This window comes from Sminthopsis crassicaudata, chromosome 2 (genome assembly GCF_048593235.1).
Source record: "Sminthopsis crassicaudata isolate SCR6 chromosome 2, ASM4859323v1, whole genome shotgun sequence".
Taxonomy (NCBI): Eukaryota; Metazoa; Chordata; class Mammalia; order Dasyuromorphia; family Dasyuridae; genus Sminthopsis; species Sminthopsis crassicaudata.
This window is the reverse complement of record NC_133618.1, coordinates 623,125,061-623,141,215: the sequence shown is the minus strand read 5'-3', so window position 1 is coordinate 623,141,215 and position 16,155 is coordinate 623,125,061. Positions and strand designations below refer to the sequence as shown.

Here is a 16,155-nt window from a genome sequence, read left to right as displayed (position 1 = left end):
ATTCCAGTATTAAGAATACATTATATGTCAGACATTGTGCTAAGTGCTGGGGATACAAAGAAAGGCAAAAGACTATCTTTGCCTTTGAGGAGCTTGGGCTATTGGGGGAGAACATAAGAAAAATAACTATTTATAAATAAGATATATATATATATGTATATATATATATGTGTGTGTGTGTATGTGTATACATATATATATATATACATATATATATGAGAAAATTAAAATAATCAATATAGGGTAGGTATTAACATTAAAAGAAATCAGGGATAAAATTTTAATTTGAAGGCAGTCAGGGTTCACAGCCAGTGCAAATGCCCACAGGTGAGAGATGAAGGGTTTTGTTACAAAAACAGAAAAGAAGTCAGTGTCACTTGTGGGGGAGCTTTGGGGAGAGTCATTAGACAGAAAAGGTGGGAGAAGAACTAGTTGTGAATAGCTCTGAGTGCCAAGTAGAAGAGTTTATATTTGATTTTAGAAATGATGAGAAACTATTGAACTGGTGGTGACAAATTAGTCTTAAGAAGACTATTTGACAGCCAGGATGATTGAGTAGGACTTCAGTACTTCAAATCCCACTTCAGGTAGTTACAAGCTGTATGACTTTAAACAAATCATTGAACTTCTGACTGTCCCAATTTCCTCAACTGTAAAATGGGGATCATAACAGCATCCATGTCATAGGATTCTGGTGAAGATCAAATGGCATTTGTAAAGTACTTTACATGGCACCTAGAACACAGTAGATGTTTAATACATTTGTTTTCTCTCCTGCCTCCACTCTCCCCTGACTGCGACCCCAAAAGACCAAGAATAAAGACTTTTGCTGATCCTAACTCCGGCTGATTCTAAGATATCCAGGATCCCAACACTCCCTTATTATTTCAACTGTCCTTCTAAAAATTATAAAACATAGTAGATTGGTAACTCTAAGGAGCAGGTTTCCTGTTATGTTATGTTATCTTTACCTATTCCAATGTATGCGGGCAAGGGACTATTTTTCTGCCTTGTATTTGTATCTCCAGTGCACAGTGCCTGATATATAATACATATATGTGTGTGTGTATGTATATACACACACTTAATAAATGCTTTTTCATTCCTTATACACTTGTAGATATAGAATGAGAAGATACTTTAGGAGTTATTCTGGATTAATAAAACGCAAGGTTTGGGGGGCTGGGTTGTATGTATGTGTTTGTGTGTGTATGTATACATACACACACATATACATACACATCTCTATATCTATGTGTTTATGCAAGTTTCAGGGCACATGTCCTAATCTGCTAGTCAGTTTGATACAAGGTGGACTCTGCTGGTCTGTCTTGTTAAACATGATCAAGAGCTGAGATAAAAGAAAGCACACAATATGGGTTAGAAATGCCTAGTCATTTACAAAGAAATAGAGACATTCTAAAATCGAATTCCTGGTGTTGAGAAAGGAAAAGTGGAATGCTTCCCCACCCCCAACACATCCCCCATTTCTCCTCATATAATGTGCTTCTGACAAACAAGACTAGTCACTGTTCTGGGTCTTGCTCTTTCTGATCTTGTCTCTGCATTTTTAGTTGCCGTCCATTCCCTGGGCTTCACCCACTTTTAAAATCCTTCTTTTCTTTCAAAACCCATCTCACTTGCCACTACTTCACAAAGACTTCCCTGATAAGGGAATGAGCCTTCCCTCCTTGATGTCTCAGCCTTCTCTTTTTGACCTATGTACTTCATTGTGTTCTAATATATTGTTGCCTAATGTGTGCATATTTATGAAATAGCATGGAAACAAGTCTGGATTTGAAATATAAGGACCTGAGCTTGTATTCTGGCTTTATTGTTTCCTCCCTGGGAAAGTTTAAGTCATTTTAATTTTTAGGGTCTCAGTTTCCTTTTTTATAAAAGGACAAAGAGGGGCTAAGTGATGTCTAAGGCCCCTTCCAGTTGTGAATCTACATTTCTATAACTCATTTCAGAGGGAGTATGATTCTTTAAGAATGGATACTCCTTGAGAGCAGGGGATCTTTCTTTGTTTTTCATATTTTTATCTATGATACCCAGGAGAATGTCTTTGCTTTTAATAAGTACTTACTGAATTATTGAGTTGTACTGAATTAAAGTGAGTTGAGGCCCAGGGAGCAACAACTTCCATAACTAGATTCACCTTTTGGTGTAAGCAGAGCAGGAAGAGGGGGAGAATCAACAAGAAGTTCTAGGTCTAAGGCTGGAGAAAAAAGCAGGAGGTGACTAATCTACAGAATGAATGTTCTTGGCTACATCATAGACATGAACTATCCACAGCCAAAAAAGCAAAGTGACACTTAAGGTTCTCTAATACTAAGCTAGGAAGTACCTGAGCACTGTGGCATCCTGCATATGTGAAGTGGAACTGGAAGTTGGGAGACCTGTAAACTAACTTCTCACTGCAAGTCCCTTCTCCAGGTCTCAGTTTTCCAATCTATATATTGAAAGGGATAATCTTTTAACATTCCTTTTTGCCTTAAAACACTAGCTCTTTGATTCGATGGTGGACTCTTGGGGAGATGCCAAAGGATTTTCTCCAGTTTTGAAATAAATGCAGTGGAGTGAAGAGGAGGCAAGCTTATTATCTATTGAAAATCAACAACTGTATCATGATTGTGCATCAAAACTTAAAAGGAGAACTGAGAGAATGACAAGTTTCTCCAACGAAAGTGGAAATGTCTGCTCTCATAAAGCTCACTAAATCAAATCCAAATAGATTTTTCCCCAGGTCCTTATCACTCACCCCTTAATATTTCAAAACTAACTTCTCCCTACTCTAAAACTTTGCCATTCTGTAACTATATATAGGCAAGTCACCTTTCTGAGTCTCAGACACTTCTGAGGAAGTAAAGTCATTGTGGGACTTCTGACAGATGTCAAAAAACAAGAACAAAAAATTCTAATTCCCTCAGGATGTAATGTCAACTCCTACCAATGCAAATCATTACAATAAGTTTTGGAACCTGTAAGCCTGATGAGGTTGGTAAATGAGATGATGGTGGGATTCTTAACTATCTTTTAGGGAGAAGTCGCATTTTAGTTAACAAAACAAATTCAATAAGAATTTACTAAATATTTACTATGTGCCAGGTACTACACCATGTATTGGAAATACATAAAAACAGTGCCTGCTCTCAAAGAGCTTACAATCTAATAAGGGGAAAGAAGCCACAAATAGAAATAATTAGAAAACACAATAAGGAATTTGAAGTCAGAAGGAACCTTTAACATTGCTCAGTCTACAGCTAAAGCAAATCTAGACAGTCCAAGGATATCTAGGAATGGATAAAAGGGCACTTCCTACTGCAAAGCAGCCTTTTCCATTTCTTTTTTAAATAGCTCTGATACTTGGGATATATTTTGCCCTAACAAAAACAAAAATCTGCCTCTCTCTGGCTTCCACTTATTGGTCCTAATTCTACCATCATGGTCTACTCTGAATATATTTAGTTTTTATTCCACAAGACATCCTTTCAAGTACTTGAAGATTACTCTCATATCATTAGCAAATTTCTTCCCTCACATTAAACATTCCCCATTCCTTCAGTCATAATAGAGGTCATTGTTTGGGTCCTGCTTGACTCATAGTGAATGCAAACAGCAGCCATTTCTGTTTTGGCCAGAAACCCTGAGAATCTTCCCTTCCCTTCCTTTCCCTTCCTTTCTCTTCCCTTTCCTTATTTATTTATTTGTCTGTTTATTTATTTATTTAGATTTTTATTTTCTTGATTAGGTGAAAGAAGCCATTCTTTGCCTTGACTTTTACTTAGCTTTAATTACCAAATGGATATGGCCTCAGTCAAACTGAAACCTGTTGAAGACCTTAGCTTTAAAAAGTCCAGATCTCCCAATGCATCCAGGACCATCCCCAGTCTTCCTAATCTATATCCGGCCACTGGACCCAGATAGCTCTGGAGGGGAAAATGAGGCAGGTGACCTTGTACAGCCTTCCCTGGTTTCAATTCAATTCACTTGCATGTAATGGCATCATGTTCTGGATGTCATGGTCCTCCTCCAGAATGAAGAACAAACAACAATCGCAATCAGATCCAACTTCCATTCCTTTCTCTTCCCTCAAACAGCCATCATCATCATATAGGTACTCATTACCTCTAGCCTGTAAACAAATGGTCATGCTGAATCCATATTCTTCCTCTTCCGCATTTTAAAGCATAAGTACAACCATGTCACTTCTTAAGCAATGTCACTTTGCTTAAGAAATGTCTGTGGGTCCCTATTGCCTCACAAACTCTTCTGTTGAGCAATTAAACCCTTTGCAAACTGCTTCCAATACATTTTCTTTCCCAGGCTAATTAAACATTACTTATTACTTTGCCTCATGTACTTTTTGTTCCAGACAAAAAGCTCTTCCCCATTGGTGCTCTATTTCTGGCCTCTGTACATTTGAACAGGCTGTCCTGGGGTCTATCTATTCAAAGAATGGAATTTAATTGAATGGATCTACGATGGGAAAAAACCTAAACTCATTCAAAGCTCACATCAAGTGTCACCTCCTTAGAGAGCTCTGTCCTGATCTTCCCCTTGCTGCTGCTTCCTCACCAACAGAAACCGCTCTGCATATATTTTGCATTTAATAAGAACTAGTATTTAAGTAGCACTTGGAAACTTGCACAATTTAAAAGTAAGAAGTTACTATATTAATTTTATTTTATAGATGAGGAAAATGAAATAACTTTTCCAGAGGTCAAATAGTCAGTAAGCATCTAGGGTTGGCTTGGAGTTGGTTTTTTAAGACTTCAAGTCAGACACTCGATCCATTAAGCCAGGAGTTCTCAAACTAAAGCCTGCAGCCCTGATGCGCCCACTGAGATCATTTATGCCGCTCACTGGGTTATGGCAAATGGGCTGAGAGGCGGAGACAGAATGTGAGCTTTTGTTTTTACTACAGTCTGGCCTCCAACAGTCTGAGGGACAGTGAACTGGCCTCCTATTTAAAAAGTTTGAGGACCACTGCATTAAGCCATCTAGCAGCCTGGGATGACACCCAAAGTCCATTTCAGTTCTAACAATTCGTGATTTTTTTCTCCTACATTTTGCTCTTTACATTTTCCTACATTTAGCTCCTTCATCACTGCTTATATAATAAGGTTGTCTTATTCCAATAGACTTGTGATGGAAAGAGCCATCTGCATTCAGAAAGAAGACTGTGGAGACTGAATGTGGATCACAACATAACATTTTCACTTTTTTGTTGTTGTTTGCTTGCTTTTCTTTCTTCCTCATTTTTTCCCCTTTTTGATTTGATTTTCCTTGTGTAGCATAATTGTGGAAGTATGTTTAGAAGAAAAATAATGTTGTCTTGAGGACCTTTGAAAGGGGTCCCTTGAAGGAGGTACACTCTTTCAGATAAATTTCAGCTTGTCAATATAACTCTGAAAAATATGATACCCAAAAAATGTTCCAGATGTGGTCTTCTAAACAGGGAAGAATACAATTGTTCTGAATGTTATTTTTTCTTAATGTAGCCTAAGATCAAATTCACTTTTTTATTTTTGCAACTACATCAGAATTCAGAGTCATTGAACTCCTAGTCTCTTAAAGCTAGTTGTTTTTCCTCCAGAATGCACAGGTCTGACCATATCAATTATCTGATCTAAAAGATCCCACTGTCTCTGGGATAATGACTACAAATGAAATGTTGAGCTAAGATGCTTGGATGTATTGCTCAAGGCCTTTCTCTCTCCTGCCCCATTCTATACTTAGGAATTTTTATTCTTTTTTGGAAACTAAATGCAGGATTTTACATTTATGTTTATTAAATCTGTATGTTGTTAGATGCAGCCCATCCATCATTCCTGCCTACCAGCATCTTTCTAGAGCCTAATTATGTGATCCAATGACCTGTCTCAGAGGATTATCTGTCATTAGTTGGATGAGGGAACCGTCAATATCAACATATACAAATACTAACCAATACAAAGGGGTATGTGTATGTGTGTGTAAAACTAATCTCTTCCTTATACTAATCAGGATACCTAGTATCACAGATTTATTCCATTAGTGAGTTAGTCCTATTCTTGCATCTTGAAAAGAAAAGAACAGACTAAAGAAATAAGATTCTGACATACAATCATAGAGTGAATTTTAGAGTCAAAAAAATTGAATCCAGGTTCTTTTAAACCAAATCCAACTTTTTGTTGTTGTTGTTATTGTTTGCTGTTTGTTTTTAATTTCTACTGTAGCTTCCTGCCTCCATGTTGCTGTTGTTCACTTATTGTCATCATCATCTCTGTATCTTCATGACCCTATTTGGGGTTTTCTTGGCAGAAATACTGGAGTCTATTTCCTTCTCCAGCTAATAAGAAAATTGAGGCCAAATTTGATATCAGGGAGATGAGTCTTTCTAGCTCTTAAGTCAATGAACTATCCACTGTGATATCTGGCTGCCCTCATACTAGGATTCAAATGAAACTCAATCTGACATAAGAATAGTTTAACATATTAAACACTAGCTGCCATTTATACAAGTCTAAGGACCTTGATTTCACTGGTTTAGAACAGTGGTGCCAAACTCAAATAGAAAGCAATCCCTGCTGGATCCTGGTGATTTGGAAAAGCACCAACAAATATTATCTGTGTTATACCTCAGAATTAGTTGTGTTCCCAATTACATTGTAATCTGGTTCAGGCTTCAAGCTGTTGTGAGTTTGACACCTCTCTTACCATCAACTGTAGGAAGTTAAGTGACTTGTCCAGGGTCACAGAGGGAGCATTATGTCATAGGCAGAACTGAACCAATTCATTTATTCTTATTCATTTTTTAAAATTTTAATAGTATTTTATTTTCCCAAATACATGAAAAGACAGTTTGACATTCATCTTTGCAAAACCTTTTGTTCCAAATTTTTCTCCTTCTTCCCGTCCCAACAACAAGCAATCTGATATACATTAAATATGTGCAATTATTTTAAACATATTTCCATATTCATCATGCTGCACAAGAAAAATGGATTAAAAAGGAAAAAAATTGAGAAAGAAAATAACAAGCAAGCTAGCAAACAACAACAAAAGTAAAAAATACTATGCTTTGATCTACATTCAGTGTTATTCTCTGTGCATGCAGATGGCACTTTCCATCCCAAGTCTATTGGAATTGCCTTGTTATTCATTTATTTCTTATAACTTAGAGTTTACAGTTGCCATCAGTGAAGGATGCCTAAAATAAAAAGGTAGTGTTTGAGCCGCACCTTCAAAGCATCAGCAAGGGAGAGAAAGAAAGACACAGAAACAGAGACAGAGATAGAGACACAGACAGAGACAAGCAAAGATTGAGAAACAAGGAGTCACAGAAAGACAGAAAGAAAGGGGAAAATATAGGAAATGCAGGTAGAAAAGTACAAGCAAAACACATAGAAAACAAATTCTTAAGGTTATAGACTTAACAATGGAAGGATCTTAGACAGCATGGTAGTAAGACATCTTTCATCTCCTCATTTTACATGGGGAGAGAAGCCCATAAAATGTAAATGACTTATTACAAGCACTACAGAGTCCCAAGTAATACAGCTGGGAGCTGGACCCATATTCTCTATTTTCAAATCTCGCCAAGCAAATCCGCTTAGAGCAAAACAAGGCACCAATAAGAATAAGATAAGATATGACTAGAAACTCAGGTTAGAGCATGATTTCTTAACCTGAGATCTGCACAACACAGATAGATTTCAGGGAATCCACAATCTGGATGGGGAAATCTTATACATGTATTTCTACTAAGCTCTAAATGAAATTTAGCATTGCTTTCAATTATGAATATAAGCAAGAAAACATTATTTTGAAGTATCTACAGACCAGCAAATTTCCAAAGAAAATCATGACCCAAAAAAGGTGAAGAACTCTTAGGCTTAACCAAGATATAAGAATTTGCTGAAGATTTTGGATTTCAGGTTTTGAGGAGAAACCTTCCTTCTTTTGTTTTCTCCCATCTCTAATCTATCCTACACTATCCTACATAGAGCCACCAAATTAATTTTTTCTAAGGTACAAGGCTGACCATGTGGCTCACTTGCTCAAAAACCTTCACTGACTACCTACTGTGTGATGAATACGTGTCCTCAATCTGATATTTGAGACCCTTCATAATCAGGTACTAAGATACCTTTCCAGGATTATTCCATATCACTGCTCATCATATACTTGAAGTGAAAGGCAAACAAGTCTGCTAGCAGCTGTTCCCCAAGCTCCCATCTCTTTTCATTCTTCTTTCCTCTGCCTTTTTAGAATCTGGACCTTTTTTAAACTACAGCTGTTTCCTTTTGCCAAACTGTGTTCTGATGCCTCCCTCCAAGTTGTTTGTATTTTCTCATCCCCCAGATGACTTTTCATTTCCCTGCATACTTACAAATCTCTTCCCCTGTTCCAGTGCCATCTAAGCTCCTTAAAGTCAGAGACTATTTCTTTGTATCCTCAGTGCCTCATACAAAGCAGAAACTTTGTTTATATTTTTTCTCTCACTCACATGTAAAAACAATTTTTAGCATTCATTTAAAAAATTTTGAGTTCCAAGTTCCCCCCTTTCTCCTTTTCTTCCCTCCTTCTTGAGAAGGCAGGCAATTTGATCTAAGTTATATATATATATATAATCATATAAAGCATATTTCCATATTAGCCATATTACAAAAGAAAACACAGACCTACCTACTGTCCCTAAAAAGAAAAAGAAAGCAAGCCAAAAAAAAAAAAAAGTATGCTTTGATTTGCATTGAGGCTTTTTCTGGAGATAAATAGCATTTTTTAAAAACACAATTCCTTTAGAATTGTTCTAGATCATTGTATTGTTGAGGATAGCTAAATCATTCACAGTTAATCATGAAACAATATTGCTCTTACTATCTACAAAGTTCTCTTGGTTCTTCTCACTTCATATATATCTTCCCAAATTTTTCTGAAATATCCTATTCATCATTTCTTATATGACAATAGAATTCCATCACAACCATATACTACAACTTGTTCAACTTCAACAATGGGCATCTCTTCAATTTTTTATATTTTTGCCACCACAAAAAATGCTGCTATAAATGTGTTTGTACACATACAAACTTTCTTTTTCTTTAATCTCTCTGGAATACAGACCTAATAGTAGGTATTGCTAGATCAAAGGGAATGCTATTTTATAGCCTTTTGAGCACAGTTCTAAATTGCTTTCTAGAATAGTTAGATTAATTCATAATTCCACCAATAGTACATTAGCATCTCCATTTTTTTCCACCTCACCCCAGCATTTGTTCTTTTCCTTTTCTGTCATATTAGCCAACTTCAGAGTTGTTTTAATTTGCATTTCTCTAATCAATGCCGAATTTAGCATTTTTACATGATTATAGAACATCTTTGAATTCTTCTTAAAACTGCCTGTTCATATCCTTTGATCTTTTATCAATTGGATAATGACTTGAATTCTTATAAATTTGATTCAGTTTTCTGAATACTTAAGGAATAAAGCTTTAATCAGAGAAACTTGCTGTAAAAATTGCCCTCACTTTCCTGCTTTCTGATCAAAGCAGGAGTTAAGAAAAGTTTATTGAATTTTGTTAAAAAGTGAAAAAACCTGAATTTGTCAGATGAACTTGAATTAGAATCCTAGATGTACCTGTCTGACCTTAAGGAAATTTCTACTGCCTGAGCTTCAGTTTCCTCATTTGTACAACAGGAGCAATACAACTTTCTTTGACCTAGCTCACAGATATTGTCTATACCAAATGATATCACATGAAGGCATATTTAAAACTATACTGTATTGCATATAAATAAGTTTCTATTATAGGAAGACTGGATCCATTTGTGGCATTAGAAAAGCTGGTAGCAATGTATATGATGGATGAGATGGGGAAATTATATTTGAATATTGAAGAATGAATATTGCAAAAGTCTAGCAGATGTACCGAGGTTCTGAGCTAGCAAAATTGGAGGCATTGCAAGGTAGTTCAGAAATGCTATAAAGTAAAATTGCTACCATTTGATAGATCAACTAGAAGAAGGAGGAGAAATGGTAAAAGAGGATTCTGAGGTTTCAAGTGTGAGTGTCTGGCAGAATGCTGGTACTATTAATAGATTATGAGGAAGTAAGGAAGAGGAATAAGTTTTGGGGAAAAGATGATTTCAGCTTGAGATATTTTGAGTTAGATTCTGGCAAAGATATGGAGACATTGTCAGAAATGTGTCTTTGCAACTCATGAGGGATTGGAGAAGGAAATAAAGATTTGGGCATGATCCAAAGAGGTCACATTTAAATCCTTGGCAGCAGATGAGCCTTGCAAAGGAGAAAGTTTAGGGACAGGTGGTAAAGAATAAGAAGAAAAAAGAGAAATGAGATTTCTAGAACAGGATTCTGGGAAGGGAGGAAGAAGAAAAGGTAATGATAGAGACAGAGAAGAAAGAAGGAATAGTTTTTTTTGTTTTGTTTTGTTTTTTAAAGCTAGGCAAACCAACCCATTCATAGAGTGAAGGAGGTAGTAGACAGCTTTATGAGTGATTCAGAGTTGTCAAGAAAAACCACTGAGAAAAGACCAGTGAATTTGTTGATCAATGAGGTGAAAGCAATAGAACAGGGGAGTCTGGAGTCTGAGTATGGTTGTTGGTAGTGAGAAAAGTGAAGCTAATGATTGAACCCAACTTTCTTGAAGTTTGGTAGTGAAAAGGTGAAATGAGATGAACCACAAGGTTAAGGAAAGAAATGTTTTAAACTTAGGGGAATTTTGCATATATCTTTAAGCAGAAGGGAAGGAATCAGAGTAAAATGATCAACAAGCAAGAAAAAGAAGAAAAAAATTAAGAGATCATGATCCCAAAGGATAAGTGAAAGAAAAGAACTTTGAGGCACAGATGGAAAGAAAAAGATGAAACCACAGAAAGGTTTTGAAAAATGGATTAATAATAATAATAGCACTTATACCACTTAGAGGTCTGCAAGGATTTACAAATATAATCTCATTTTATCCTAACAATAACTCTAGAAGGTGGATGCTACTACTATCTTTATTGATTAGGAAACTGAAACAGAATTGAAGTGATTTTTTTTCCCCCAGAGATTACTATCCAAATATAACATGAAGCTGCATGGCCAGTTTGTTAAATTAATCCATCACTACAGGAATTCACATACAACCTCTAATCTTTCCAATGTGCTCTACAGCTGAACTTTCTTTTATGTTCTTCTCCCACAATTACAGTATGAGTTCCTTGACAGCAGACACTATTTCATCTTTTCTATTTGTTATCATCAGTGCTTGGTACACAGAGAGCACTTAAGAAACATTTTCCCATTCATTGTCATTCATTCTCTCCCTCCTTCTCCCTTCCTCCTCTTCTTCTCCCTTCCTTTCCCTCCTTCTCCCTCCCTCCTTTTCCTCTCCCTTCTTCTCTCCCTTTCTCCCTCCCCTTCTCTCCCTTCTCTCCTTCCCCCCCTCCTCTCTCTCTGGCATTAACAAATGTTTACTATGTAGCAGACACACTGAGGATACAAATACAAAAACAAACTAGCCCCAGCCTTACATTACTTGAGAGGAAATAATGTGTTTATACACAAGAAAATGCAAAACATATACAAAATAAATATAGGGTCACTGAGTGGGGGAGGGGGGGGAAGCCCTAGCCACTGACTGGTTCAATACTCTTATTTTGGCCATGGGCTGTTCATAGACAATGAGCTGGGTCAAAAATCAAATTAAGAGAAGAAAATCAGGCTCCTGGACAATTGGGTAATTGTCAAGCACTTTCAATCATTGTAAATTATTTCCTATTACAATGATCCATCTATGTCTCCCCCAACAACACTCTCTTGATGACTCGATAGAACTAGGTATTCTTTTTTTCAATGTATTTTTTATGTTGTGTTCCAAACTCTCTATTCCCCACTGACCAAGAAGGGAAGAAATGTCACTATTCTTTATTATGATCAAACTACTTTATGAGGGGAATTCTTATTATAGAATCATAATAAGCAGTGTTTAAACTTATTGAGAGTAAGGAACTGAATATATATCTTCATTCCCCCTCCCTTCCATGGCACCTTCACAAACACAGTGTTACAAAATTATGTTGGAAAAGAACTAGAATTCATGTCCTTGGCTATTAAATGTCCACAAATCTAAAACAATCTATACCAGCTGCTTTCCTGAGTAAACACAACAAAATTATATTAATCATCCACTTTCAATATTCATTTCACCTCCTAAAATCCAAGCTTGGTTTTCTTTTTAAATCATCTTATTGTATTTATCAGTCAATAACATTAAACAACACAACAGATCTTTGAAAGTCACCTAATATGCATGAAATACAGCTAGGCACTAAATACACAAAGGTAAAACCAAAGCAGTTCTAGTTTCAAAAAAATTATTTATTTGTCCTTTGACACCAGTGAATTATATTCATGTCATTGCTATCATTAAGAACAAACACAAAAGACACTAAAGATCAACTGATCCCTCAAATAGACTTCAACAGTCAACTGTATTAGATAAAGCAAATGATTCCAGCCTGAACTCGATAGCCTATATTCTGAATATGACAGCGGAGGAGGGGCCAGGAGAGTCGGGAGATCGGCTTCTCACGGGAACTTCTGTATTCATTAGCAACAGCTACAATAAACGTGTGTGTGTTTTAACGACCGGCACGTAGTTAATAGTTTACTAAAAATGAAACAAAGTGGCTTCCACATGGATAAGGGTTGATGGAGTTTGAGAGGTTCCCCCCTCACCTTCACCTCTCCACCACCTAGGTTTGCTTATCTTTAGGGAGAAAAAAAAAAAGCACCTTGGGAAATTGTTGGCGATAAACAGGATGACAAGGTGTTCCATATCCAAGCTTTGACCAGAAATGCAATAAATCACTCAGTTCCAGGTTCCAAACACTTAAGAAGCCTTTTCTCCAAAACCTGGTCCTTCCCGAACAAAAAGGAGGGGCGAGGCAGGACGCCCAGGGAGCTTATCGGGGAGCCAAGTGCACAATCCACGTGCAACTCCCCGGGGGCGTGGGGTATAATGTGTTAGGTCTTTCTTCTGCCCCGCCCAGGGTTCACTTGGACTCCCCTCCCCAGTACTGGCACACGAGGGGAAACTCAGTAGTAGTGCACCCGAGCAGTCCCGGCTCCAGGGGGGGCACCTGTCTCCCCCGGCAGATGTTTCTTTTTTTTTTTTTTTTTTTCCCCACGACCTCCAAGAAAAGGCAGCGTCTGCGCTGCAGTGATAAATTCATAGTCTGAAGGGGCAATGGAGAAGGTGGGGGTTGGGGTGGATGTCAAAGAGGGGAGGGGATTTAGAGCAAAGGGAAAGAGTCCTTCGGGGCCGGTGGGATGCAGAGATGAGTGCTGGGTACTACGGGGTGTGGAGCAGAGAAGCAGGCAGGGCAACAGCTGCTAGGGAAGCGCAAAGGCGCGGTGTCGCCCGGGATCAATAAGTGTCCATCCCCTGGGCAGGACACGCTAGCCCAGGAGATGATACCTCCTCCTCCCTCCGTTCCTGGGAGTCGAAAGAAGGGAGAGGGGGAGAGGGCAAGTGTTCGCTCCCCTGGTCCGAGTGAAGAGGAAGGGGTGGGAAGGACCCTCCATCACTCACCCACTCGCGACTCCCCTGGCCACCTCGCGCACGTCCACCCGGGAGCTCCCTCCTCACCCAGAGCGTGGCCGGCTCCGCTCCCAGCAGCAGCCCCCGCCACAGTCCCCCGCCTCTCCGCTCCCTTCACATCCCCGCCCCTGCCCAGTCATCTACCAATCACCGCGGCCCCGGCACCATCCAGCCCCACCTCCCCCGAGCCCCACGGCGTGGTGGGCGTGGCCAATAAAAGGGTGTCAGAGAACTGGAGGAGGGGCTGCAGCCGTGAGAACAGTATACAGTAGTCCTGGGCACTGGGCAAAGGTGCCAATCTAGCGCAACGGGCAGCCGGGGCGAGGCAAGGTGGTCCCTTGGAAAGGGGGCATCCAGGAGCTGGCGTTGGAAGAGTGGGTTCGAATGCGGCCTTTGTCTTTTATTATCTGTATGATGATCTGATGCAAATCACACACCCTCTCCAGACCTCAGTTTCCTCATGGGTGAAATGAAAGGGTAGAACTCATTGTTCTGTCCTATTAACCCTCCTACTCCCTGTTTTTAGTAAAAAAAAAAAAAAAAAGTAAAAAAGTAAAAGACCTCGCTTAGTAGGTTACTGGTACCTCTCAGGCTTATTGTGAAGATTAAATGAGGCAATATATATAAGGAGCATTGGACGTTTCAGGGATTGCATAAACATTAGCTGCTGTGGATAATAATATTGATCAATGTTTAGCATCCTCACTGGGACATTGCTAGTGAAAAGAGCTCTAGATAGAGAGAGCAGATAATAGCACTGTTAGTAATTAGCTGCGTGGCTTCAGATGAATCCGTTTGGCTCTTTGGAACTTATTTTCCTCCTGGGTAAATTAAGGGTGTTAGATATCATTGAATCCTACCATGAAGCTGGAAGGGACATTAGTGGTCACCCAAGGATAAGCATATCATTTTACAGAGGAGGAAATTACCCCAAAAAGTAGTTATTTGCCCAAGGTATAAGTGGAAGAACGGGGATACATCTCTATAGCATTATTAAAGTTCACATATATTTCCTTGGATTTAATTTAAGTATTCTATTTTCTAATTTCATTTCATTATTATTATCATACCATCTTTGACCTAGTATAGGATAGTCCCTGTCCTCATGAGAATTCACTGTCTAATAGTCAAAATAGGTGCAAAATAGGTCCTTTCTCTGAATTTTCACTATCTCCTATCCTCACTTATCATGCTCATCATCATTTTCATCATTATCATCATCATCACAAATATTTAGTACCAAGCAGTCTGTGAGCACTTTAAAAAGATCATCTGTTTTGATCCTTACAACAATACTGAGAGGTAGATGCTGAAATAATCCCCATTTTACGGATGAAAAAACTGAAGTAAATAGCAATCATTCTCAAGATCATACAAGTAGGATGTGTTTGAGACTACATTCAAACCTCAATCTTTCTGAATCCCAGTCAAGTGTTCTATACATTGATTCTCTTGATTTTCAAGGTTTCCTTTCCAGTTTAAATCTCATCTTTCACAGAATTTTTTCCTCATTTTCCTCAATTTCACAGCCTTCCTTGTATTGATTATCTCTAGTCAGTCAATAAACATTAAGCACCTATTACATGTAAAAACACTGTGCTAAATGCTAGGGTTACAAATAAGAAAAGCATAGTTCCAGCCAAGAAGTTTACAATCTAATGGAAGAAGACAAGGTACTAAAGGAAGCTGAAAGGAGAGGAAATCATCACTTGTAATTGTGGTGGGAATAAGATGTTCTATAGTCCATACCAAGCAGAACAAATGATGAAAAATAAAACTAATTGGGAAAGTCTGAGCTCTTATAAAGAGAGATCAAATTATCCTGCATGTAACTTATGTGGACATAGATGTTTGCATGTTGTCTCTTTGACTTAGACAACTGACGTTATGACTATTTGAACTTCTTAAGACCAATGATTGTCTTTTCTCTTTCTACCTTTAGCTTAATATAGTGACTGGCAAACAGTAAGTGCTTAACATATGTTTATTGACTAAATTCAAATCCTGTTTGCCACTTGACTTCCAGTTGCATAATCTTGAACAAGTCATTTACCATCTTTCAGAATCACTTTCTTCTTTTAAAAGTAATATGGCTCAACATGTATTGGACTACCTGCCATCTGGGGAGAAGGCAGGGGAAGGAGGGGATAATTTGGAACAGAAGGCTTTGCAAGGGTCAATGTTGAAAAATTACCCATGCATATGTTTTGTAAATAAAAAGCTTTAATAAAAAATTTTAAAAAGTAATATGGTACAGTAGGAAAAGTGCTGGTCTTAGAGTTATGAAAACTTGGATTCCAATCCTGGTAGACACTTGAACCCATTTGTCTTTTATCAATCACATCTTTCATGAACCCCAGTTTTCTCATATAAAATGAATCTGTGTGAGAGGGAGGGAGGAGAAGAGAATGGGTCACAATATTTGCGAAATCTTTCTCATAAAGCTTTTGTGAGGAAAAGTGCTTAGTAAATTTTCAAATATTCTATAAAATATAGCTTGTTATTGTTAGAGAATGGGGTGGAGAAAATAGTGCTGGATGCTGAGAGAAAAATC

The 16,155-nt window shown here is 38.0% G+C and overlaps 1 protein-coding gene across 3 annotated transcripts in view; it reads right to left on the bottom strand.

Moving 5' to 3' along the window:
- The window catches only part of RASSF4 (Ras association domain family member 4), a 78,405-nt gene extending 64,655 nt beyond the window's left edge, over window positions 1-13,750 (bottom strand). For 2 of the 3 annotated variants that reach the window (XM_074296274.1, XM_074296275.1), the window contains exon 1: window positions 13,593-13,747. The gene's annotated coding sequence lies outside the window, so the exon portion shown is untranslated. Of the gene's footprint in view, window positions 1-13,592 lie in introns of all 3 variants that reach the window. The other variant, XM_074296273.1, reaches the window with a different exon arrangement.
- Window positions 13,751-16,155: the final 2,405 nt, after the last annotated feature.